The sequence below is a fragment of the Procambarus clarkii genome, chromosome 49 (genome assembly GCF_040958095.1).
Source record: "Procambarus clarkii isolate CNS0578487 chromosome 49, FALCON_Pclarkii_2.0, whole genome shotgun sequence".
In the NCBI taxonomy this organism is placed as follows: Eukaryota; Metazoa; Arthropoda; class Malacostraca; order Decapoda; family Cambaridae; genus Procambarus; species Procambarus clarkii.
Window position 1 is genome coordinate 7834659 of NC_091198.1, and position 24238 is coordinate 7858896.

The 24238-nt window shown below is 41.1% G+C and overlaps 1 protein-coding gene, 1 long non-coding RNA gene and 1 pseudogene across 5 annotated transcripts in view; 2 read left to right on the plus strand and 1 right to left on the minus strand.

Annotated features, from left to right (window-relative positions):
• Positions 1–16409, plus strand: part of LOC123763394 (ATP-dependent RNA helicase Ddx1-like) — a 36573-nt pseudogene extending 20164 nt beyond the window's left edge.
• Positions 16237–24238, minus strand: part of LOC138351312 (uncharacterized) — a 52851-nt gene continuing 44849 nt past the window's right edge. Inside the window, exons 1-4 of one of the 2 annotated variants that reach the window (XR_011222405.1) lie at positions 19161–19860; positions 17876–18096; positions 16940–17015; positions 16237–16378 (exon numbers count right to left, since the gene is read on the minus strand). This is a non-coding gene — a long non-coding RNA (uncharacterized lncRNA). Of the gene's footprint in view, positions 16379–16939; positions 17016–17875; positions 18097–19160; positions 19861–24238 lie in introns of those variants that run through there. The other variant, XR_011222406.1, reaches the window with a different exon arrangement.
• The window catches only part of LOC123763287 (titin homolog), a 60214-nt gene continuing 58301 nt past the window's right edge, over positions 22326–24238 (plus strand). For all 3 annotated transcript variants that reach the window (XM_045750417.2, XM_045750418.2, XM_045750422.2), the window contains exon 1: positions 22326–22474. The gene's annotated coding sequence lies outside the window, so the exon portion shown is untranslated. The remainder of the gene's footprint in view (positions 22475–24238) is intronic.

Consider the following 24238-nt stretch of genomic DNA (forward strand, 5'->3'; position numbering starts at 1 on the left):
TTTTCACATGTTCTTTTTCTAAAGGAGCATGAGGTCCCATTACTGATGCATAGGTGCACTAACCTGTGGCTGTGTCTCTTACTGTAAATGCCATAGCCAGCATTGGATTCACTGATATCTGAACCTTGTACAAAGTCTTTAACACTGTCAGGATCATCTATATAACACGATCATTGTTAAATTAAGTTATTTCGATGTTATTAAGTGATGCTGTAGGCACAAGCTTCATGGTGGTGTTGTGAACTACCACTGTATGCACCATTCATGGTCTCTTTCACTACTGAGCCCCTCACAGCCAGGAGTGCCCATGATTTTTCCCCAAGATGGCATCTGGTTACTTGTGGTGTGAGGAAGCAGATGCAAGCCCCTCTACCTGCTGGAGTTTAAAATCTTAGGCTATACATAAAATTGGTCCTTGTTGATGTATACTGCTGATGAAATGACCTTGGTTGATTAGTGAGGTTAAATATTCCTCATAATACATAGTCTCATGAAATATAGTATAATTAAAATTGAGCCTATGGAGCCCATAGAGTGGTATGAGATTAGTGCTTCATTTAATTAAAATACTGTAGTTGATTTATAGGAACATTTGTCATCCTTTATCATTGTGCTAAACTAAACCCTGACTGCCCCAAAACTTTTAACAGGAGGAGGGGCCAATAACAGAGGCAATCCATATTCGTGTGTGTGTCTCCATGGTGACCGCAAGCCTAATGAACGCAAAGCGAATCTCCAAAAATTTAAGGATGGTGGAGTGAAGTTCCTTATATGCACTGATGTAGCTGCTCGAGGAATTGGTAAGTTCTTTTCGTTGCATGCATTGGTTTTCTCTTGGGGAAATTCTCTATATTTTAAAAGATGCCTGAGGATATGAGGATATTGTTAAAACATCCAAATGTTTGCTGCAGATGTTGGAGGACTGCCATTTATAGTCAATGTGACACTGCCAGATGAGAAGAGCAACTATGTTCATCGTATTGGGCTTGTGGGTAGAGCAGAGAGAATGGGTCTAGCTATCTCCCTTGTTGCTGCTGTGCCAGAGAAGGTTAGAGTTTTAAACCAATATTTGCATTCTTTATTAACTGGTAATAGCCCCTGACTTGACATTATTTTACATTGGCTTTCGCTGTCCTTATTTTCACTATTGTAAAGATGAATTCCTTAAACCTAAGTAACCTGTGTAAAGTCTCACATGTAGACTTTTGTTGTAGCTTGGTTAATATTTAAAGAGGAAAGAATGATAATGTAATTTATGGTATGTTGCAGCTTTTTGCAACATTGAATACTTTTCCATTGGATACTCTCTTATGTGCACACTCCAAAAAACTCCTTCATATGTGACAGTTGTATGAAAGGAACAGGAAAATCTGAAGTCTCCTTACAATAGTGTCAGTCTAGAAATGACCTAAGTTTAATTGCAGGATGAGAGCTATGCTCATGGTGTCCAGTCATCCTAGTACTTTGAAGCTCTGAAACTACTGATGGTTTTGGCATCCACCACCACCTAACATGTTCCAACCCTCTACCACAGTTTGCAAAAGAGAACTTCTAATATTTTTTCCATCACCTTTGTTTTCTTAGCTTAAGTCTGTGAGCTCGTGTTCTTGAAGTTGTATGGCAGGTTTCAAGAATTCCTCTTGTCAATTTTATTGATTCCTGTTACAATTTTGTAGGTAGTGACCATATCACCTCTTTTCTGTCTTCTAGCTTTGGTATATTTAACCTATACCCTGATGTAAATCAATGGGCCACAGAAAATATGGTATTTAATGAAGATAAGTTCCAACTTTTTCGCTATGGAAAATAAAAAATATCAAAACGGAAACCATGTACAAAATGCAGTCAAATCATACCATAGAACATAAAAGGAATATAAAGAATTGGGGAGTAATCATGTCAGAAGATCTTACTTATAAAGAACACAATAAAGTAGCAGTCACAATTGCAAGAAAAATGACAGAACCTTTCAAACAAGAGATGCTGTTCCAATGATGATACTTATTTATTTATTTATTTATTTATTTATTTATGCATATACAAGAATGTACATAAGGAATGTGAGGATACAAATATGGTAATTACAGTCTTGTAAAGCCACTAGCACGCGCAGCGTTTTGGGCAGGTCCTTAATCTAAGAAAATTTTAAGGAGGTAAATACTTGCAAAATTTATAGACAAAAAAATGATAACAGATTACATGAAATGAAAAAAAAAAAAAGATGAGAGAAAATTGTAGGTACAGTATATTAAAGCACATAGGTAGCTAAGATTGATTGCAATGACAGCTTGAATGGTAGTTGACAACAAATTGGTAGGCACAATACAGCAGAAACAATATAAGATTGATTGCAATGACAGCTTGAATGGTAGTTGACAAAAATTGGTAGTCACAATACAGCATATGGCTAGCACATAAAAGAAGACAGCAATGAACACAATGATAAGGTTGTTTGATATTACATAAAAATTAGGAGATTGGGTAACACTAGGTACAGAGCAAATTTAAAGCTCAGTGTAGGAAACTAAGAAGATGAAGTTAGGTACTTTTTGGTTTTGCTTTTAAATAAGGCAAAAGTTTTACAGTTTTTCAATTCACTAGGGAGTGAGTTCCATAGACTAGGTCCCTTAATTTGCATAGAGTGTTTACACAGATTAAGTTTGACCCTGGGGATATCAAAGAGATATTTATTTCTGGTGTGGTGATAATGGGTCCTATTACATCTGTCCAGGGAGAGTTTCAGAGCATGGTTTGCATTTAAGAACAGGGTTTTGTAAATGTAGTTGACACAAGAGAATGTGTGGAGGGAGTTAATATTTCTTTTCTTAATAGCACTTTTCTAGGTGCTAGTGCTTTCTAGAGTGGAATACTGTTGCACAATAACAGCCCCGTTTAAAGCTGGAAAATTGCTGACCTGGAGAGCATGCAGAGATCCTTCACTGCCAGAATTCTCTCGATAAACCATCTAAATTACAGAGACTGACTAAAAATGCCTAAATCTGTATTCTCTAGGGCACAGGCAGAAAAGATACATACTAATTTATACATGGAAAATATTAGAGCTGATTCCAGATCTGCACACAGAAATATCACACGAGACCAGAAGGCATGGCTGGATGTGCAGAATACCCCCATTGAAAAGCAGATGTGCAATAAGTATTCTGAGAGAGAACTCTATCAACATCAGAGGCCCGAGATTGTTCAACACTCTTCCACTACACATAAGGGGTTTAATGGGCCTACCCCTCGCAGTGTTCAAGAAAGAACTAGATAAACACCCCCAAAGGATCCCTGATCAACCAGGCTTTGATTCGTATGTCAGGCTGCGAGCAGCCGTATCCAACAGCTGGGACACGGACTGGTTGACCAGTCCAGCAACCAGGAGGCCTGGTTGGGGACCGGGCCACGGGGAACCTTGAACCCCAGTAGCCAATTAATTGGTAGCCTCTCCTAGTAGTTCTTGGTTCTCAGTTCTGGAAGCCATTTAGCTGCATGTCTTTACATTTTTTCCAGTTAATTGCTGTACTTTTCAAGATGAGCTCAATGCTACTGCATAATTCAATTTGGTCTCCCGAAGGTCGTGAACAAGTTCTTTAATATTTGTCATGCATGTATTTATAAGTGAATCTGAAATTGGAAATTGCAGAACATGCTCCTCACACAATGTTCTTTGTGATCCTGTTGTCTTATAACCATTCCCTAATCAGACTTCGGAAGAACATCCTTGAAATAACACGTTCCTTGACATTCCTGATAAGTCTTTCACGAGGTTCAGTATTAAAGGCCAAGGGATAAATTTAAAAATAGAGTATCAATTTTGTATATTCTTCTCTTGTTTCAGGTGTGGTACCATGGAGAGTGGTGTTCAACTCGTGGGCATAACTGTTTTAACACGCAGTTGACAACGGAAGGTGGTTGTTGCGTTTGGTACAACGAACCACAGGTTAGTCCTCAAGAGATTTTTTTGTCGTATTTATCTTTCACATTTGATATATATAGAACATCATTGCCTACTTAAAGATTTGAAAGGCTCTAGTCTAAAACTGATACAGTATTAAAAAAAATATTAGAGCCTAAAAGTGATAAATTCTGATTAGGAAGTAAAGTACTTGTATGTCTCTGGCGCTTCCCCTTAGTGATGCAAGTGCACCAGGTGATTAACAGCTTTTGTAATTTGAATGTGTTTTTTCCTCCTATTTTGAATCTCTTCTTTTTTTTCTTCTTTTTTCCTCACTTTAACTCCCAGTGTATGTGTCCCCCTATTCCTAAAATATGTATTAACAGTAAATAACTTCTTCATGGCACAAATTCTTCAATCTACATACTTCTGCAGCACCAATAATGCCAATTACATTATCTCAGAGGCCTCTTTACTGTATTTCAAATCACTCCTTACAGATATTCTGTAGCTTCTGGGTGTCATACTGATCTTGTTCTTCAAGCTATCTGAATAAACTTTGGCTTCTCTCTCTGCAGTGTAAACGGCACCCTTTACCCTTTCAAACATAAATTTAATTACATGTGCCTAGGACGCAAAATTACTGTAGGTGTGAATCGGTAATAAAATGCCATATTTTAGATTTAGGAACCATTTATTGCTTTGAAATTGAAATAAGTTTATTGAGGTAAAATACACACAAAGGGATGAGGTAGCTCAAGCTATTCTCACCCCGTTCAGTACATCGTGTTAATACATACATACACACATCACAAGCAATAAACGTATTACCGAACATTCTGAGAGATGAACATATACATTTCCTCCTCTACACAAGTAATTTATTGCTTTAGAAAAGCCAGAATAAAGAATTAATGATTGGAAGAAATTGGCAAGATTAGGCAGTGTTTGTTCATATGAGTATATAGCAGTATTATAGCAGTCTCCGTGGTGTAGTGGTAAGACACTCGCCTGGCGTTCCGTGAGCGCCATGTCATGGGTTTGTATCCTGGCCGGGGAGGATTTACTGGGCGCAATTCCTTAACTGTAGCCTCTGTTTAACGCAACAGTAAAATGTGTACTTGGATGAAAAAACGATTCTTCGCGGCAGGGAATCGTATTCCAGGGACCATAGGATTAAGGACTTGCCCGAAACGCTACACGTACTAGTGGCTGTACAAGAATGTAACAACTCTTGTATATATCTCAAAAAAAAAAAAAAAATATAGTAGGGTAGTGACAGATGTATACAATAGAAAAATACCAGTATAATATTACCTTTCAAGAGCCTCGGTCCATCACTACATTGAGAATCACATTTTACACTGAAGTGCATTCAAAATATTTTGTTTATAATGTGAATTAAATGTTAGGCTGTGACTGACACCCTTGTTATTTCACTAGTGATCTTTTTCTTATCTGAACCACTAGTACCTAGCTGATATTGAAGAGCACTTGGGAGTGACCATCCAGCAGGTCGATCAAGAAATGAAAGTTCCAGTTGATGAATTTGATGGCAAAGTGATTTATGGTGAAAAGAGAGCCAATGTTGGTAAGTTTTCTTAATAGTGTTTAAAATTTATGTGCAGTACACTATTTGTTCTTATTCTGTATGGAGAATGTTGTCACGACACACTATACTCCCAGTTGTTCCATGTTCTTTTCTGCGTGCACTTTTGTAGCTCTTGCTGCTCGTTTTTCACACTGATGTGCTTACTGTCACAGTGCTCAACCATTCCTGTCATTGGTGTTTGTTATTACAAGCATGCTTTTAATTACTGTGGCTACAGAAGTGGCACAATTTTGTGCCAAAGTTTAAAGTGCTCAAGTTATTAATGCTTGAAAATGCCTTCTTGTGATAAGGTTCTACATGATGCTGCTCCCTGGGTGTTAGTTCTTTAGTAGAACAAGGGATGAAATTAGCAAATAAATGATTATGCATTTCTATCTTTATTGGAACTAGAAGGTTTATTCAAGGGTAAACATCACTAAAGCAGTACAGCTACATGCTATTTACTTGGAAGGAAAATATGTACCTATATTTAAGTATTATTGCTACACATATTAACTGTAAAACAGAACTAGGCCTTTTTTTATAAATTTATTAAGAGCAAGCTGCATTTAAAAGATTAAATCCAGAGATTGAAAATAGGGAACAAATACAGAGGGAATGAAAAAAAAAGTATGAAACATTAAATGAACAGTTCCAATATGTGTGTACTCGCCTAGTTGTGCTTGTGGGGGGTTGAGCTCTGGCTCTTTGGTCCCGCCTCTTAACTGTCAGTCAACTGGTGTACAGATTCCTGAGCCTACTGGGCTCTATCATATCTACATTTGAACCTGTGTATGGAGTCTGCCTCCACCACATCACTGCCTAATGCATTACATCTGTTAACTACTGACGCATGGTGATCGCACCTCAGTTTACCAGTGTCTCCTGCCTAGTAACTATCGCGCCTGAATTCTTTATAAAGCATTACATTTGTTTTGGGATTTTTGGCTATTTGAACATAAAATTTGTTATTATATATCTTGCCATGAGTCCCAAGAAAGCCAGTGGTAAGGTTCAAGCCAAGAAAACACATGTGAGAATGACCATAGAGGAAAAACAAGAGAGCATTCATAAATGTCAAAACGGTGCACAGGTTGTTGACCTAGCTAGGCAGTACAACAAATCTATGTCAACAATATGCACTGTACTTGCTAAGAAAAAGGACATTATGAGCGTTAAAGTGGCAAAAGGCATATCAACAATCCCGAAACAAAGAACACAAACACTTGAGGATGTTGAAAAGTTTTTATTAATTTGGATACACAACAAAGAGTTAGCAGGTGATAGCATTTCAGAGGCCATCATTTGTGAGAAACCAAGGCATTTGCATGAAGACCTTTTAAAGAAAACCCCTGGAACGAGGGGGAAAAAGATGAATCAAGTTTGAAAATGTGAAAAGTTTGTGTGACAATAGAGCCTCGTGGAAAACTTTTGCTGTGGTCATTACCTGGTGGAATGCACCCAGGATGGAGTATCAGGGCTATACATCTTTTAAATCATAAAAGTAATAAACATTTCCCATCAACCTTACAAACCATATTAACCTATTTTCATGTATTTCCCCCATGTGCATTTTAACAAAGTTACTAAATTGCCTTTATCATTCTGTAAAATTTCAATTACAGTATACTGTATATAATTTTGTTAGTATAAATGGACTGAATATTCTGAAATCACTATTAATTTTACAATTTCAGATTCAAAGGTGGTCTGGACACCCAATTTGGTCAGACAGGTGAAGAGAGCATTTAGGATAGTTCGAAGGGATGAAGATGGTCACAATTGTGTTTGAAGAGGCAAACGCCCCCCCTTTGCTCCTGACATTATGTTCAGCCTATTGACCCCTGCACACCTAACACAAGGTAGGTTGAAAACTCCTCCTTCATGTCATTGGTTCATTAGCCAGAAACTTAGGGCCCATGCAGGAATATCCCTAAAAAAAAAAAAGTGGCCCCAACAATGCATCCTCCAAGTCTGGAGGATGAGCAGGAGCATTGTCGAGAAGCAGGCCCTTTAGTGTCAAACTTTTCTCTTGCAGATACTTTTTGATGGCAGGGCAAACCACTCTACATCACAGTTTTTCTGCACGTTATATATTTTTTAAAACTCTTGGATTTTCGGAATGATACACGAGCAAGGGTTTAATTTTCAAATCGCCACACAGCACAAGAGTTAGCCTATCCTGACACAAGTTAGCCCAAGTTAGCTTGTGTCCGGGCAATGACGTCTCCTCTTGGGTAATGTATGTCCTCTTCGGCAATTTTTTCCAGAATAGCCATGTCTCCTCACAATTAAACACTTGTTGTGGAATATATCCATCAATACAGTATCTACAAAATCTTTAAAATCACGAACAAATCTTTCAGCCCCTACTTTGTCTGAGCTGGCACCCTCACCATGCCTCACAACACTATGAATACCACGTCTTTTTTCAAAATTTCTCAAACCATCCCCTACTCAACTTAAACTCTTTTGTATCTGCAAAACTCGTTCTAGGGGTTTTCTTTATAAGATCTTGCATGAAGATTTCATTGTTGACCAAACCACACACTGGAAATTGAATAGACGACGACATTTCGATCCGTCCTGGACCATTATAAAGTCAATTGTGATGAGATGAGGGAAGCAAGAGCATTAAGTAGGCAAGAGAGAGAGGTGAGGAGATGGCAAGTATGTACGTATGTACATGAATAAAACATGTACATACTTATACATAACGTGTGTAAATAGTGTAATAAACACAATAACAGTATTTTGGGAGGAGGAATGTTGGCGAGTAATGTGTTGGAGGAGGGAGGGAGGACTGGCAGGGTGTGGCAGCTCACTCATGTTTTTTGGGCTCACCATACCAACATAGTGGATCGTTATGGTGAATACATACGTAGATGGGTATATACAATGTGTGTATATAGTGTAATAACAGCAAAAACACTGTTTGATTGTAGAATATGTCGCATATATGAGGCCCATAATTTTGAGCATAGCGATGTTCTATACTTTGAATTATATAAATTCCACAAATTATACACTTTTAAATAATATTACAGCAAAAAAAAAGGAAGAAATGTATGAGAAACTTCAAAATAATTGCGCAACATTTTATTCGCAGCAACTGCCGTCGCACGGGGTGGCGGGGCCGACAGACCCCCATCGCTCCAACGCTCAGCGCCCATAATTTGCTCAACTTCCCAGCTCCATCGCAGCTAAAGTAAGTCACATACAATATTTTTTGTTTAGTTTCCCTGTGATCAGACTCTGCATTTTAACAATATAAGAAGAGAAAAAAATTTTTTGGAAAGAATTTATTTCTTGTGCACCAGGGTGTTATTTGGAGACAGAGCAGTTCAGTGGTTAACTACTAAATTTTTTTTTCTCCCACACACGCACCCCCCTAGGAAGCAGCCTGTAACAGCTAACTCCCAGATACCTATTTACTGTTAGGTAACAGGGGTCATCCCCTTTTGTACAAAGAATCTGCTAAAGCTTTTAGGGCTAATCTTTGACACTCGTTTGTCTTTGTCGCCCCATATTTTTTACGTCCGAGTTGAATGCTCTAAGGCCCTTAACTAACTTTAGGTCATGTCCCATACTTCTTGGGGAGCTAATCGACACTGCTCCTCTCTTTACATTCCTCTCTCGTTCTGTCTAAACTCGATTATGGCCCTGTTTACTCGTCTGCTTCTCCTTCTACCCTTCACCATCCGGACACACTGCATCATACTGGGTTACGGCTCAGCTCTGGTACCTTTCCTTCGACACCTACCCTAAGCCTGTATGTTGAAACTGGCGTCCTGTTTCTACAGGATCGCCATGATCGCTACTGTCTTCTCCACCTTGCACGGTCCTTACAGCACCCTCACTCTTGCTTATGTCATGCCTTGACCTTTACCCATCCTGTGGTTCCTGTTCCCCTTCACCACCTATCTCTTTCTGTACGGTTGTCTGTTACAAAATGCTCTTTCAGTTTGTGTTACCAATATTTCCCCTCGTGTCATTCCGTCTTTGCCCCTATGGAGGGGTCCCCGTTCCTAAATTCTGTAAGCCTTGACCCACATGACTAAAACTTTTACCCCTCCTACAGTTCTAAATCACCTTTTCCTTGAACACTTTTCTTCACACTTCCACTCTATTTCCATCTTCACCAATGGGTCTTAAGTCTGCAGACGGTGTAGGCTACTCTGTTGTTTTTCCTGACTGCACCTTTGTGTCTCCTGCCTCCGGAGACTAGCATCTTCATGGCAGAACTTTATGCTATTCTCTATGCTCTTCATCAACTCTTTTCTCGCTGTCAATCCTCCTCTGTGTTTGTAGTTGACACTTGCAGTGCCCTCATGGCTCTAGAATCCTTTAATCCAGTCCATCCTTTGGTAGTTGAAATTCAACATTGGCTGTTTCTTATCTCCAGTAGATTTAAGACAGTGGAATTTCGCTTGATTCCCACCCATATTGGTGTGTTCTTAAATGAGCGTGCGGACACTGCCGCTAAGAAAGCTATCCGCACCTGTCCCATCTCCCTTAAAGGTATTCCTTATTATGACTTTTACCCAGTTATTCATTTTCCCATTCTTGCCCGTTGTCAGGGTTGTTGGTCTTTTGTTACTGGTAACAAACTGCGTGCTCTTAAGAGTAGTGTGTTCCCGTGGCCTTCCTCCTACCACCGTAACCGGTGGTGGGAAACGGCTCTGGCGAGGTTGTATATCGGTCATACACGTTTAACTCACGGGCACTTAATGGAGCGCTGCCCTGCTTCTTATTGTCCAAACCGTTGTCTCTACATGTCCTGACTTCCAGGACTTACGTGTCTTGCTTCCCGACCATCCCTCACTGTCAATTGTCCCTCGATAAAATTCTTGGTAAATTCAATAGCTTTGATATTGTTCGCCGTATGCGTTTTTGTTCTTGTATTGGCGACGTTAGTGATATTTAGCGCACTATGATTATCCCACACATTTGATGGTTTGATAATTACTGTACTGTACAGTACTTTGGTTTGGAATGTATCAAATAAAGTTGTTTCATGTATTTAAATGTGTGAGAAAATTCACTGGGGCTGTGAGATGAAGCGAACCTGTAACAAAGGCATTGCCAGTTGCATACTGTACCACCACTGATGGTAAAAGTCTTACAACTGGATATCTTGTGTGACGGGTTATGGTATCACAGCTATACTGAACCAAGATGGTATGGCTCTCCCTCACATAAATGAAAGAAATGCTGCTATTGGCCTTGCAGTGTGTAAGTTGCAGGTGGAAAAAATGAAAATTGTCAAATAAATAATTAAACAATTTACTGAAATAGTAATGAACAAAAATAACACATGACAATACTTGACTATCATGTAATGCAAAGGTGAACAAGTTAGTATGACCTTAAATGCAAAAAATAAACTATAAGCAATGAATAAAAGTATGAAGATATACTGGTGTTCTGAAGACAGCTACCATACCACCATGGCATCAGTCTCACGACGTTGGCTGGAAGCGGACGACGGGTTAGAGACACGAAGGTGATCCTAGAGCACTAAGGGAGAGACTGCCTCTCCAGGGAGGCAGCGCTCTTTATATAGTCCGGCGGTGATGACTCATCCAGTGTCAACACGAGGTGGACATCTGGTCAACTAGCAAACTGCTCGTTGTGGCTGGCGGTGCCTTTGTGTTGAGCTGTACCACTGTCAGTTGAAGGCAACTGCTTGTTGAACTGCTTGTTTGTGGGGACAAACTGCCAGTTAGCAGTGGCGGCCGGCTTGCCTGTGAGTCGTACCAGGCCGTGCCAGGCCCTGGGGGGTATGGAGAGGTGGCAGGACTGATGACTCTTCTGGGCTGGTGTAGATGTATACTTCCAGTGCAGAGGCATTGAAGGTGAAGGGAAAAGGCAGTTCCACTGCTATGCAGGGGATTCACGTGACACTTGTGAAGCCACAGAAAGTCTGGAGGCCCTACTGAAGCCAGTCCAAGTATTAAATAAAACCCCTGAAGTACGCAGGTGAAGGGTAAAGTGAAGGGTGAAGCAAGACCGTATGCCCCAACTTCAGGCACACACAGAAAATCACGTTTTGGCCCCGCCTCTCAACTGTGTATTTGAAGTTGGGGCGTATGGTGTTGAACTGCTTCAGCCTTCACCTGAGTGCTTGTAGGTCTTACGTAAGACGTTGACTCAAGGAGTGGCCTCAAAACTTGCTGTGATTTATGGGGAAATCCGGTTGTAAGACTTTTACAAAGTCAGTAATATACTGTGGTAGAGTATACAGCTGCCAGTGCCTTGGGCAAGGGTTTACGTCGCCTCACAGCTCCAGTGGATTTTCTGCTTGGTGTATATCAGGTTGTGATTTTGTGTGTGTACCGTATTGTTATGATCGCCGTCTGATAAGTCCTTTCTGGCCTCAAGAGTCATTGTTACCCACCTAGAAAGATTGCAGATGGCCAAAGCAGTTATTTAAGTTAAGAAGGGACAAGTCTTAAACAGAATTTTGCATAATATTTGACTGTAAAGGGGTAAATTGAGGTAGATTGAAAAACAAAATGGTGAACCGGGCAGGCGGTACTCACAGTTAGGCGAGTACACTCGGGAACTTTTAAAGTGCAACCAAACATGCTTTAGGCTCTCACAACAAGAGGTGAGTGGTGGTGGCTCAGGTGCTCAGCCAATCAGAGCACCTAAGGAGGGAGGGCAGGAGTGAGAGGGGGGTGGTATGTGGAAGTTTGGTGACAGTTGTGTGTAGTTTGTTCATCTTCATTGTAAGTTTCATGGCTTGGTGTGCATTTCCCTAGTAAATTTAAATAGGGAAAAATTCAGGTGTTTGATTTTTTAAATCAACTTTTTAAATGTTGAGTTGTTAAAGCCTCAAAGTGCATGGAGTTGGTTTGGGAGTATGGCATCCTCATGCTGTTGCGTGCTCGCGTGAGGTAGCAAAGTTGATGTAAAGTTGTGGGGTGTACATGCTCGGGACGTCCTCTCTCGGGATGGCTGGTGTTAGACCTGCGTGTTTGTCGGTTGTTGAAAAGCCGTCATCCTTTGCTGTTGTGGTATTGATTTTACATTGTTCATCTTGTAATTAATACTGTAGTGCGATATCTAGGGCTACCATTTGTAGGTTTAAAATGTCTATACAAACAGTTGTCCAATGAGTTTTAATAGGAAATATCATCCACCAAGCACCATTGTGCAATTATATTAATTGATAGTATATGGATTGTGCAGAACTGCTTAGAATGATCTTTAACACTTGGCTATATTGGTCATGTCAAATACCTGCACGGTGAATGCTCAAAGACCCTTTCTTTATTCAGTGTTGTCACATACCTCATGGGGGTATGGATAGGCAAACACTCATTCGGTTAAACTTGCCTTGTAGTACTTTCAGAGCTCAGTAATTTGGAATCTGGTTAGCACTTTCCAAATAAATTGACTTTTAAAGTGAATTCCTATTTAGGTTTAAAACATTATACCGAATGAGAAACTCGGATTATATAGCCGAACACCAGAAATGTTGTTATTCAATTTGGTTGCCTAAAGCACATTCAAGGACTACACATTACATGGCATTCCAGGATTCCTCTATACCTTGCCTTATGCTGTAAACATTGCCACAACCCTGTGTTTTATTGATTTAAATGGCCACAGGGAGGCATACAACACTGCAGATTATGATGTCATTAGTTATCCACTGTGCTGACAAGTGGGCTGACTGATGTTCGTTGACACCTGTATCGTGCTTCAATTTAATCGCCAGGAGATCACCCTCTCACTAGACTCGTCTGTAGGAAGTACAGTATAGTATCTCAAATTACCTTGGGTCATAAATAGCATAAGACTTGGGGGTAGGAGAGGGTTACAGTGTTTGTCATGGCTCTCAGTTGTTCCTGGTATTAGGCAATTTAGTTCTGGAATCATTTTTGTTGGCCATTGTTAAACTTTTTCGAAAGTAGATGTTTTTCTGAAAGGGAAGGGGGGGGGGGAACCTCTATGCTTGGATACAGTTATCTAAGTGAATACTTAGATTTATACAGTAGAATAACTACCTTCTTTTCCTTAGTCAAAAAGGTTGCTTGTTTATTTCTAGGGACTTGTATTTTCTTTTATTTTTAACTGCAGCAACTTTCAGTGAATGATAGATTCTTACTGAAAGGACCTTTACTTCATTGTTGTTGCTTTATGGTCATCTCATTGTGTACAGGGATTCCGTGAAGCTTTTGAGGTTAGTCTTTGACACTCGTTTGTCTTGGTCAGCCCATATCTCTTGCCTCCGAGTTGAATGCTCTAAGGTCCTTAACCTCCTTAAGGTTTTGTCCCATACTTCTTGGGGAGCGGATAGGCGCACGCTCCTCTATGTGCACTCCTCTCTCGTCCTGTCTAAACTCGATTATGGTTGCCCTGCATACTCTTCTGCTTCTCCTTCTACTCTTCGCCGTCTTGATGCTTTGCACCATACTGGGTTGCGTCTTGGCTCTGGTGGCTTTCGTTCGACTCCCGCCCTTAGTTTGTATGTTGACACTGGCTTTCTCTCTCTTCAGGACTGCCGTGATCGCTACTGTCTTCGCTATCTTGCGCGGTCCTTCCAACATCCTTCCTCTCGCCTCTGTCGTGCATTGACTTTTCCTCCTCCTGTGGTTCCTGTTCCTCTCCATTGTCTCCCACTTTCTGTCCAGTTATCTCGCTTACAGGATTCTCTTTCTGTTCATATTTCTAATGTTTCTCCTTGTAATGTTCCTTCATTACCTCCATGGAGAGTCCCCCTTCCCAAGTTTTGTACGTCCTTGACTTGTATTACTAAAGCCTTTACCCCTCCTACAATTCTGAAAAGCCTCTTCCTTGAGCACTTTTCTTCGCACTCCCACTCTATTTCCATCTTCCCTGATGGGTCTAAGTCTGCGGATGGTGTGGGCTACTCTGTTGTTTTTCCTGACCGTACTTACATGTGTCGCCTCCCTTCGGAGGCTAGCGTCTTTACGGCAGAACTTTATGCTATTCTCTATGCCTCTTGCTTTCTCATTCTCATTCCTCCTTTGTGGTTGTAGTTGATTCTCGTAGTGCCCTCATGGCTCTAGGGTCCTTTAATCCTGTCCATCCGGTGGTCATTGAGATTCAACATTGGCTGTTTCTTATTTCTAGTAAATTTAAATCAGTAGAGTTTTGCTGGGGTCCCAGCCATATTGGTGTTTCAATGAGTGTGCGGATGCTGCCGCTAAGGAAGCTATCCGTTCTTGTCCCATCTCCCGTAAAGGTATTCCTTATTCCGACTTTTATCCTGTTATTCATTCTTCCCCGTTGGCAGGGTTGTTGGTCCTCTGTGGTTGGTAACAAGCTGCGTACTCTCAAACTTAGTGTGTCCCCGTGGCCTTCCTCCTACCACCGTAACCGGCGGTGGGACACTGCTTTGGCACGGCTGTGGGTTGGTCATACCCGCTTAACCCACGGTCACTTAATGGAGCGCCGCCCTGCTCCTTATTGTCCGATTTGCGTTGTCCCTCTTACAGTTGTGCATATCCTTGTTGAATGTCCTGACTTCCAGGAGGAGCGTGTGTCTTGCTTTCCGACCGTCCCTCGTCCCTCGATAGAATTCTAGGTGAATTGGATACATTTGATATCGTTCGCCTTATGCGTTTTTGTTCTCGTATTGGCATTCTTGGTGATATTTAGCGCCCTCTGATGGTGCTACATGGCCTTCCCGGTTTGGTGCCTTCTTTTGGTAATTACCTTACCTTCATTGTTGTTTCATTTTAATGTGGTAGTTGTGATATGGATTGTTCTGGCTCACGTGCAAGGTCTTGGATTTTTTTCTGTTTTATATTACGAAATTGCCAGTCTTGTTACTATTTGTAGAGTTAGAGATCTGCATTAAGGCCTCAATATTATATTCTTTATTTTTTTTATAACATGTTATCAGCAATTTTTGTGGTTGGTAATATTTAGATTGATGTCAGTGATGTATACGGTAAGGGTTAAGACCCCTTGTGGTATGACAGCATTTTTCCCCAGTCATTTCTTTAACAAATGAAAGGGTCCTCGTAACCATTCTTTTGTCCTTTCTACCATGTATCTGTTTGTTGCTTCTTGGTCTTTCATTTGGTACTTTAGCTATTAAAACAATGGCCTTTTGGTAATGTTGCAATTACCATTTCTAAAAACAATGAGCAGGTTCATTAGGCAGGGTTTGTTTTTAGCAAACAAAGTTTTAAAAAAAAAAAAAATTCCATTCCTTCAGGACCTTGCAGATGTTAGGTCAAACTAATTGACAGTAATCTGTTTTGCCCTTTCAAACAATGATGGTTTTAATCTAGGTAAAATATTTCAGAATATCTGAAGAGTTTGGCAGACAAATCATTCAACAGCTTTGATTAAATAAGTTACCAAAGACTGAAAAACCATGTTGTATAGATGCTTCAGTGTCACTTTTCTAATGTTTTGTAAATTTAACAATGATCTTTAGTTAATTTAATCATAACTTGTACAAAGCTTAGGTGTTGCATAGCTTTAAATTTAGTAAATATTTTAGTTTTCATATTTGAAAGTAAAGTTTCTTCCACTTTAATGTCAGACTAATTTGCAATATTTGTTTATGTAAACTGAATAGGTAGTCCACTTTTACATCTTTTCAATGCATTTTACATGCACCTATGTAACAAATTACAAATAGGTGTAAATTTTACCAAGTATTTATTTTCAAAGTAAAAAAATCAGATGTTTAAACATTGCATCAATAGTAGTAAACAATTTCCAGTATAATTTCAGGATAAGGTATATAAAGTAGTTTCATTAAAATAGTTTTATTTAATAAGTTTTACATATAGTATTTATAATACATCTAATATTTATTACCATTTCAGGTTGTGGGACATGCTCCTAGATGAACAGAAGATCCAAAAGGCCAAGACAACTCCAGAGACAATCACCTGTAAAAGAAAAATAAACATTAAACAGGGACACTACTTTTATTATCACCAATGCCTAATAACAAGCCCACAAAATCCTAACATCCTATCTTTTAAGATAGGCTCAGCAAGGCCTATCCCTTCCTCTGGTTTTAGTGCAGAGCTTGTTCCCTGAATGGGTGAAATACATCCACCACTTTAGTGCCATCAACACATTGTACATATGCTTTACTGAAAGCACTGTACAATGCATGCCAGGCACTAAAGTTTTAGATGCATCCACCCATTCAGCAAACAAGCCCTGTGAGAATTAACAATGTAACCATTGTTAAGGGTCCCTAAACCTATGCAAATCTAGTCCATCTATTAGATGGGTAGTAGAGCAAAGCTCTGAAAAAGCCAAGCCAGGGAAATCTGCAAGACTGCCTGGTCCCCTTTTATGAAATGGGGTAGGATCAGTACAAACTGCATCATCCCCTGTGGGTTGTAACAGTAGGACATGGTTACACACCTATAAATGAACTAGATAAGAGAATTAAGATTAGGTCATTGATATAGCTAAAACATCAAATTCAAACTCACCCACTTTTGTAGACTTCCTTTTGCAGAGTAAAGGAGCCTCACTCCAAGCCAGTCCATGCATCATAATCACTTTCACCTGAAAATTATTTCAAATTAATTTCAGATTTAAAGCCAATCTTCCTTTACTTTTCAAATTGGCATTCAGTACTTTACAAATTCAGATGGAAAACAATTCTTTAAGGAATTTACCTTTCCTACATATTCTAGTAGCAGTAGTAAAGATCTAATTTAGCAATATAAATATATATGGCATCAATTTGCTAAGTTTCAGTAAATGTCATTTGAGAAACTATCCACAACTGCACTTCAATGGCAATTTACATTTATCTTTAGCCAATGCTATATTGTTTAAGTTATTACTATTTTTTTACTTTTATGCAAATCTATTCAGATTAACCTTTACTACAACTCTTCCAACCGACAGAGGGACTTCTGGACTTTCCAAACCACATTCTGGAAAACTATATAAATTTAAAACCAAGCTAAAGTAAACATTTATTTTTTTTTACTTTCAAGGGAAAAATACCATCACTTGGAACAAAACTTTTCCTGCCATTAACTTTATTTGACTCATGATTACCCTTAACAGTGTTATACATTTATAGATTAAAGCTTATTTAACAAACATTTAATGTTAACAAGATTTATATTTCATTAAAATTATTAATAAAACACCCTCAACTACGCTGTTTAAGATCTAATGCCCCACATTACAATTTTCACAATTTCAACATACCATTCTTTTCAATACATTCCTGAAAGGACTAAACTTGCAGATATGGTACCCACTAGCCTAAGCCTAGACTTCCATACCCTAATATTTAATAGGTTTTTAGCAATTAACTTCTACCCTCTAATTCCAATGTACACAACACTACTTACTGTAGTGTTGTGTACATTGGAGGGGGGGGGGTGTCCATTTACTGTACCACTTACATTTTAGTGTGGGCTTCATTCACTATTCTGATGTTAGCTGGAACATTTGTGCCAGCTGCTGGTTTGAAAGCGAGGCATACCATGTGCCAATTCAGGAAGCTTTCAACGTTCCTCACTGCATGTCAGCTCAGGACCTCACTACCATGTTGGGAGGCAGTTGAAGACTAACCAATCAACATCCCAGGCTGGAGAGCAGTGCCAGCTCGGGGAGAATTTACCACCTGCAAAAAATTTAATACTCTTAACAATCTACACCATCTATCCCATCTTTACCTAGCCCCCAAACCTTACATTTGTCCGCATTAAACTGCATCTGGTAGTCTTAACCCTTTCAAAACTATATAGGGCATCGGTATTTTTTTATTTGCCAATTCTGCAACTATTGCAGTCTAAACCATAATCTTGCGACGAGGTCCAAGGAGAGCTTTTAGGCACTACTTACAACACTTCTCCCAACTTAACCCCATTTATACTAATTTCCTTTGGTATAGCCATGACCTAATCAACTTCAGTCAGCATTCCCAATGATCCGAGCCCCTATCAATTTTGCGCCACTATCAAAATCTCTGCTGAAGTCAAGGTACACAAAATCACAAACCTTATCACCATTTCCTCAACTATGCAACCTAATCCATGAACATTTAGTAATAAAACTATGCGATTCATGTATCTAGTCATGTTTCTCAAAAAGTAGAGAAATGGCACTTGCAATGTTAGATTCTAGTAACTTTACTCACAACAGACTAAGCTAATTGGTCACTAACTTAAGCGTTAAAGTTAACTCAAACTTTTCCTTTAAAACTTGCTATATTAGGAACTTTCCACGACCGGCCTTTACCCGACATAATTAAATAGGGTAAAAACGGTATATTAAATGCAGTAAAACTACGGTAAATTCAATATGATAAACTTGCATTCTTTAAGCATGGGCTGCATAGTAAGTGAACTAAACTAAATGTTAAGCACCCTGGCAAACCACTTCGTTCTATTCAATTTCTTTATTTAATCACTTTGTCCGGCTAGAATTTTTAGATTAGATTAAAGGAACACCCTCCCTGGTAACGGCTGAACTAAACCAAATACAAATATTTAGGTAAAATACTTTCATAAAACCCGTCTACTTCCCCCACCAGTAGACTTGTTCAGCTAAAGGCATAATGTAATGTTCAACTTTAGTAAATAAAGACTTAAAAAAACACTACCCCATCTGTGTAGTTACCGGTTACCTGACATTCTACGCTTAAAATAACCCATCTATTCCCCATAATTGTTCGATATAACTTACCTCTCACCCGCTGGTCGAGTACACAGCAGTATATATCCTCCTCCATCACTCACCACGTGGATACTATTTCACTCTGGCCGCAAATTGCCTCAAATCACCTACGTTGTCCATAAACATATATAGAAGAGCAACTGACCGTAACACCCGTATAGCGATTATCACATAACGTGGGAACATTAGTAGTACTGCTGTCATAACATAGATGGCGCCAGGATAAACGGTAATTCCTATGGACTCGCCTAGTTATGCGTAGGGAATTGAGCTTCAGCTGTTTGGTCCCGCCCCTCAGCTGTATTCACCTAGTTGTACTCACCTAATTTGTGCTTGCAGGGGTTGAGCTTTGGTTCTTTGGTCCCGACTCTCAACCGTCAATCAACAGGTGTACAGGTTCCTGAGCGTACTGGGCTCTATCACATCTACATTTGAAATTGTGTATGGAGTCAGCCTCCACCACATCACTGCTTAATACATTCCATTTGTTAACTACTCTGACACTGAAAAAATTCTTTCTAATATCTCTGTGGCTCATTTGGGTACTAAGTTCCCCTTGTTCGTGTTCCACCCGTGTTAAAGAGCTGTCTTTGTATCTATCAAAATGCATATATCTTTGCTTTCACTTCAGTTATATTTATGACAAGGGATTTAAAATTTGCCTATATTTCTGCTTCTCTGATGACATTAAAAACTTTCGTTTATTACAGTATCTACATAAAATTAACATTTATCTTCATTAGGTTGTAGTTCTCATCAATAGGGAGAGCGTCGGTAAAAAAAAAAAAAAAATTCTGATCAGGGGGAAAAAGACACAGGCCGAATGGGCTTAAATTTTTTATTAGTAAATTAAATTCTGCAGAACATGTAAATAATATAAGTAGGAATTAACAAATGTAACATGTCCATGTCTGAGGACTAATTAACTTAAAATGTACCCCCGTAGTAGTAAGCATAGCCTAGACATGGCAAACACGTTCTGCAGAGACCTAATGGCAGATGAAATATAATTAGAACTAGGTATAACAGTCAGGACACAAAGGGGAAATAAAGTGTATAGACACAACACTTAACGGAGCCCGACCAAGACATAATGGGAAATCCTAGAATTAACAGGCGGGCAGAAAATACCTAGTGACTGGGGAAAACTGATATGACAAATGGGAGAAGTTTTTCCCACGGCGTGAGGCCGGCCGCCAAGGAATAAGAAGTGTTTCCTGACTCTTGCTAGCACCTAGACTGGGCAAAGGATTAGCTGCGGACAGCGGGACACTTGGGGACCGGCGCTGCACCCCCACCGCAGGCCAGCTGGCCGGACCCCCCCCCCCCCCCCCCCGAAGGGCGAGGCCCTTCACCCGAGGAACTCAATGTGTGACTAACTCCTGTCACTTACCCACAAGATGGATCAACCTGTCTTTAGGAAGGAGATCCACTCAAGGGAATAGATTGGGAACATTACATAATTAGTACTATTATCTACTTTATCCGTGGTTAGGTTAGGTTTCATTTACATTTGATTGTCAATAAACAATATTAATGTAATGTGAAATATGGAATTTGAAAACTATTTCAGTGTGCTTGAATATTCTGTTTACAGAACAAGTTCTTCAAAGTAAACATTTTCAGCATACACTTTATATTTTAAACCAACAATTTATAATACACTAAATTTATAACATCAGAATAATCTGTGACAAGTAAGTAATTATCAATAGAAGGCACCAAACCGGGAAGGCTATGTAATAATTTGTGACAAGGTTCATGTGCCAATTTACATGTAGATTATTATTGGAACCATAATATGCTTTCAGATCACAAATCCTTAACTGCACGCCTCTGTTCACCCAGCATGGGTACCTGGTTGTTAAAACGATTTGGTGGGTAGTGTTACAGGGAAATTAGGATTAAGGACATGCCCGAAACTATATGCGTGCTAATGGCTTTACAAGAATGTAAAAACTCTTGTATATATAAATAAAAATATCTAGAAAATTATCCAGGTAGTTTTGAAGGGGATGTGTAGTTTCTCACGATAATGGATATATATGGATATATATATATATATATATATATATGTCGTACCTAATAGCCAGAACGCACTTCTCAGCCTACTATGCAAGGCCCGATTTGCCTAATAAGCCAAGTTTTCCTGAATTAATATATTTTTCCTAATTTTTTTCTTATGAAATGATAAAGCTACCCATTTCATTATGTATGAGGTCAATTTTTTTTTATTGGAGTTAAAATTAACGTAGATATATGACCGAACCTAACCAACCCTACCTAACCTAACCTAACCTAACCTATCTCTATCGGTTAGGTTAGGTTAGGTAGCAGAAAAAGTTTGGTTAGGTTAGGTAGTCGAAAAAACATTAATTCATGAAAACTTGGCTTATTAGGCAAATTGGGCCATGCATAGTTGGCTGAGAAGTGCGTTCTGGCTATTAGGTACGACATATATATATATATATATATTTATATATATATATATATATATATATATATATATATATATATATATATATATATATATATATATATATATATATATATGGCCTCCATGAGAAACTGTTACCATGATCAGGCGATGAGTCACAATAACGTGGCTGAAGTATGTTGACCAGACCACACACTAGAAGGTGAAGGGACGACGACGTTTCGGTCCGTCCTGGACCATTCTCAAGTCGATGTGACTTGAGAATGGTCCAGGACGCACCGAAACGTCGTCGTCCCTTCACCTTCTAGTGTGTGGTCTAGTCAACATTTTACCATGATTTTGGGTGTCGTGATAGGATGAGACGAGGACACTTGTTACGTGGTGCTGGCGGTCACTTGGGACGTGGTGCTGGCGGTGGCCGTAAACGGAGAGCTTGTGCAAGGCCTGGAGCAGAGCGCTTGAGCGAGGTTAGGGGTAGAGGTCGAGCTCCAATAAGGCCGGGATAATATGAAGCGCAAAACCTGCCTTGTGCATAAAAAATTCTCTGCCTTATACATAATGGTAAGTGTGTGATGGAAGAAATACACGGAGTTCTATTGGGGTCAGGAAGGAATGAGGAGAACTGGAGCACGGAAAGGTAAAGGGAAGGGGAGAAGATAGGCACCCTTGACTCCCCTCGGGTGGAACATCCCCGAGGGCGTCGTGACGCAATGTGGTTGGCAGGAGGCAATGGTGCCGGTGCCAAGAACTGGGTAAGGTAGGCCTGGGCAGGTGGACGCCGGGCGCACACAGTAGTGGCGGGTGAGTGAGTGTGTGTGCATCGAGGGAATCCCACCTTCCTCCTCCACGACAGCTTCGTCGGAACCCCAAGTGGTCCTGTCGACAGGTTTGTCTGATCCCTTATCGTTGTGTCGTTTGTTAAACTACATACTGGTTCTCCTGATTACACTTTGTTTTTAACTCTTGTGGGGGCAGAGAACGAGTGCTAATTGTGACAATGTGTTAATAATAATCCTGAGGGAAGTTATGCAAGCGATAACAGCTGTGTTCCGCAGCCTATCTCTATATTTGATGCTTTCCTGTATTCTAGCAACACGTTAAATATCTCTGCAGTGAAGAATTTTCCTCGAATAAATTCCTGTTATAATCATTTGCTAGTTTCTTGCACCGGCATTTTTAGCTTTTATCATATAACTATACAGAGTTCGTGGCAAGACAGTCTCTTGAGGGAGACACGTTAGACACTAGGTCAGCTGACCTTCACCCTGGCACTGCTAGCCACCCGACCCCTCATCCTGGCACTGCTAGCCACCCGACCCCTCATCCTGGCACTGCTACCCACCCGACCCCTCATCCTGGCACTGCTAGCCACCCGACCCCTCATCCCTGGCACTGCTAGCCACCCGACCCCTCATCCTGGCACTGCTAGCCACCCGACCCCTCATCCTGGCACTGCTAGCCACCCGACCCCTCATCCCTGGCACTGCTAGCCACCCGGTCCCTCATCCCTGGCACTGCTAGCCACCCGACCCCTCATCCCTGGCACTGCTAGCCATCCGGTCCCTCATCCCTGGCACTGCTAGCCACCCGACCCCTCATCCTGGCACTGCTAGCCACCCGACCCCTCATCCTGGCACTGCTAGCCACCCGACCCCTCATCCCTGGCACTGCTAGCCACCCGACCCCTCATCCCTGGCACTGCTAGCCACCCGACCCCTCATCCCTGGCACTGCTAGCCACCCGACCCCTCATCCTGGCACTGCTAGCCACCCGACCCCTCATCCCTGGCACTGCTAGCCACCCGGTCCCTCATCCCTGGCACTGCTAGCCACCCGACCCCTCATCCCTGGCACTGCTAGCCACCCGACCCCTCATCCTGGCACTGCTAGCCACCCGACCCCTCATCCTGGCACTGCTAGCCACCCGACCCCTCATCCCTGGCACTGCTAGCCACCCGGTCCCTCATCCCTGGCACTGCTAGCCACCCGACCCCTCATCCCTGGCACTGCTAGCCATCCGACCCCTCATCCTGGCACTGCTAGCCACCCGACCCCTCATCCTGGCACTGCTAGCCACCCGACCCCTCATCTCTGGCACTGCTAGCCACCCGGTCCCTCATCCCTGGCACTGCTAGCCACCCGACCCCTCATCCCTGGCACTGCTAGCCACCCGACCCCTCATCCTGGCACTGCTAGCCACCCGACCCCTCATTCCTGGCACTGCTAGCCACCCGACCCCTCATCCTGGCACCGCTAGCCACCCGACCCCTCATCCTGGCACCGCTAGCCACCCGACCCCTCATTCCTGGCACTGCTAGCCACCCGACCCTCATCCTGGCACTGTGAATCAGCTGACTCCTGGCACTTGACTCTGCAGCTCACATCGTTTTGATTCTTAATTATAAGCGTTGCCTCTTATCCAGCTAAGCAACACACATACCGGTGGCTGTGTGGGCAGCACGCTTGATACGTAGTCATGTGGACCGGGGTTCGATTCCCGGGCCCGGCAGAAACAAATGGGCAGCGTTTCTTTCACTCTATGCCCCTGTTACCTAGCAGTAAATTAGGTACCTGGGTGTTAGTCAGCTGTCACGGGCTGCTTCCTGGGGGTGGAGGACTGGTCGAGGACCGGGCCGCGGGGACACTAAAAG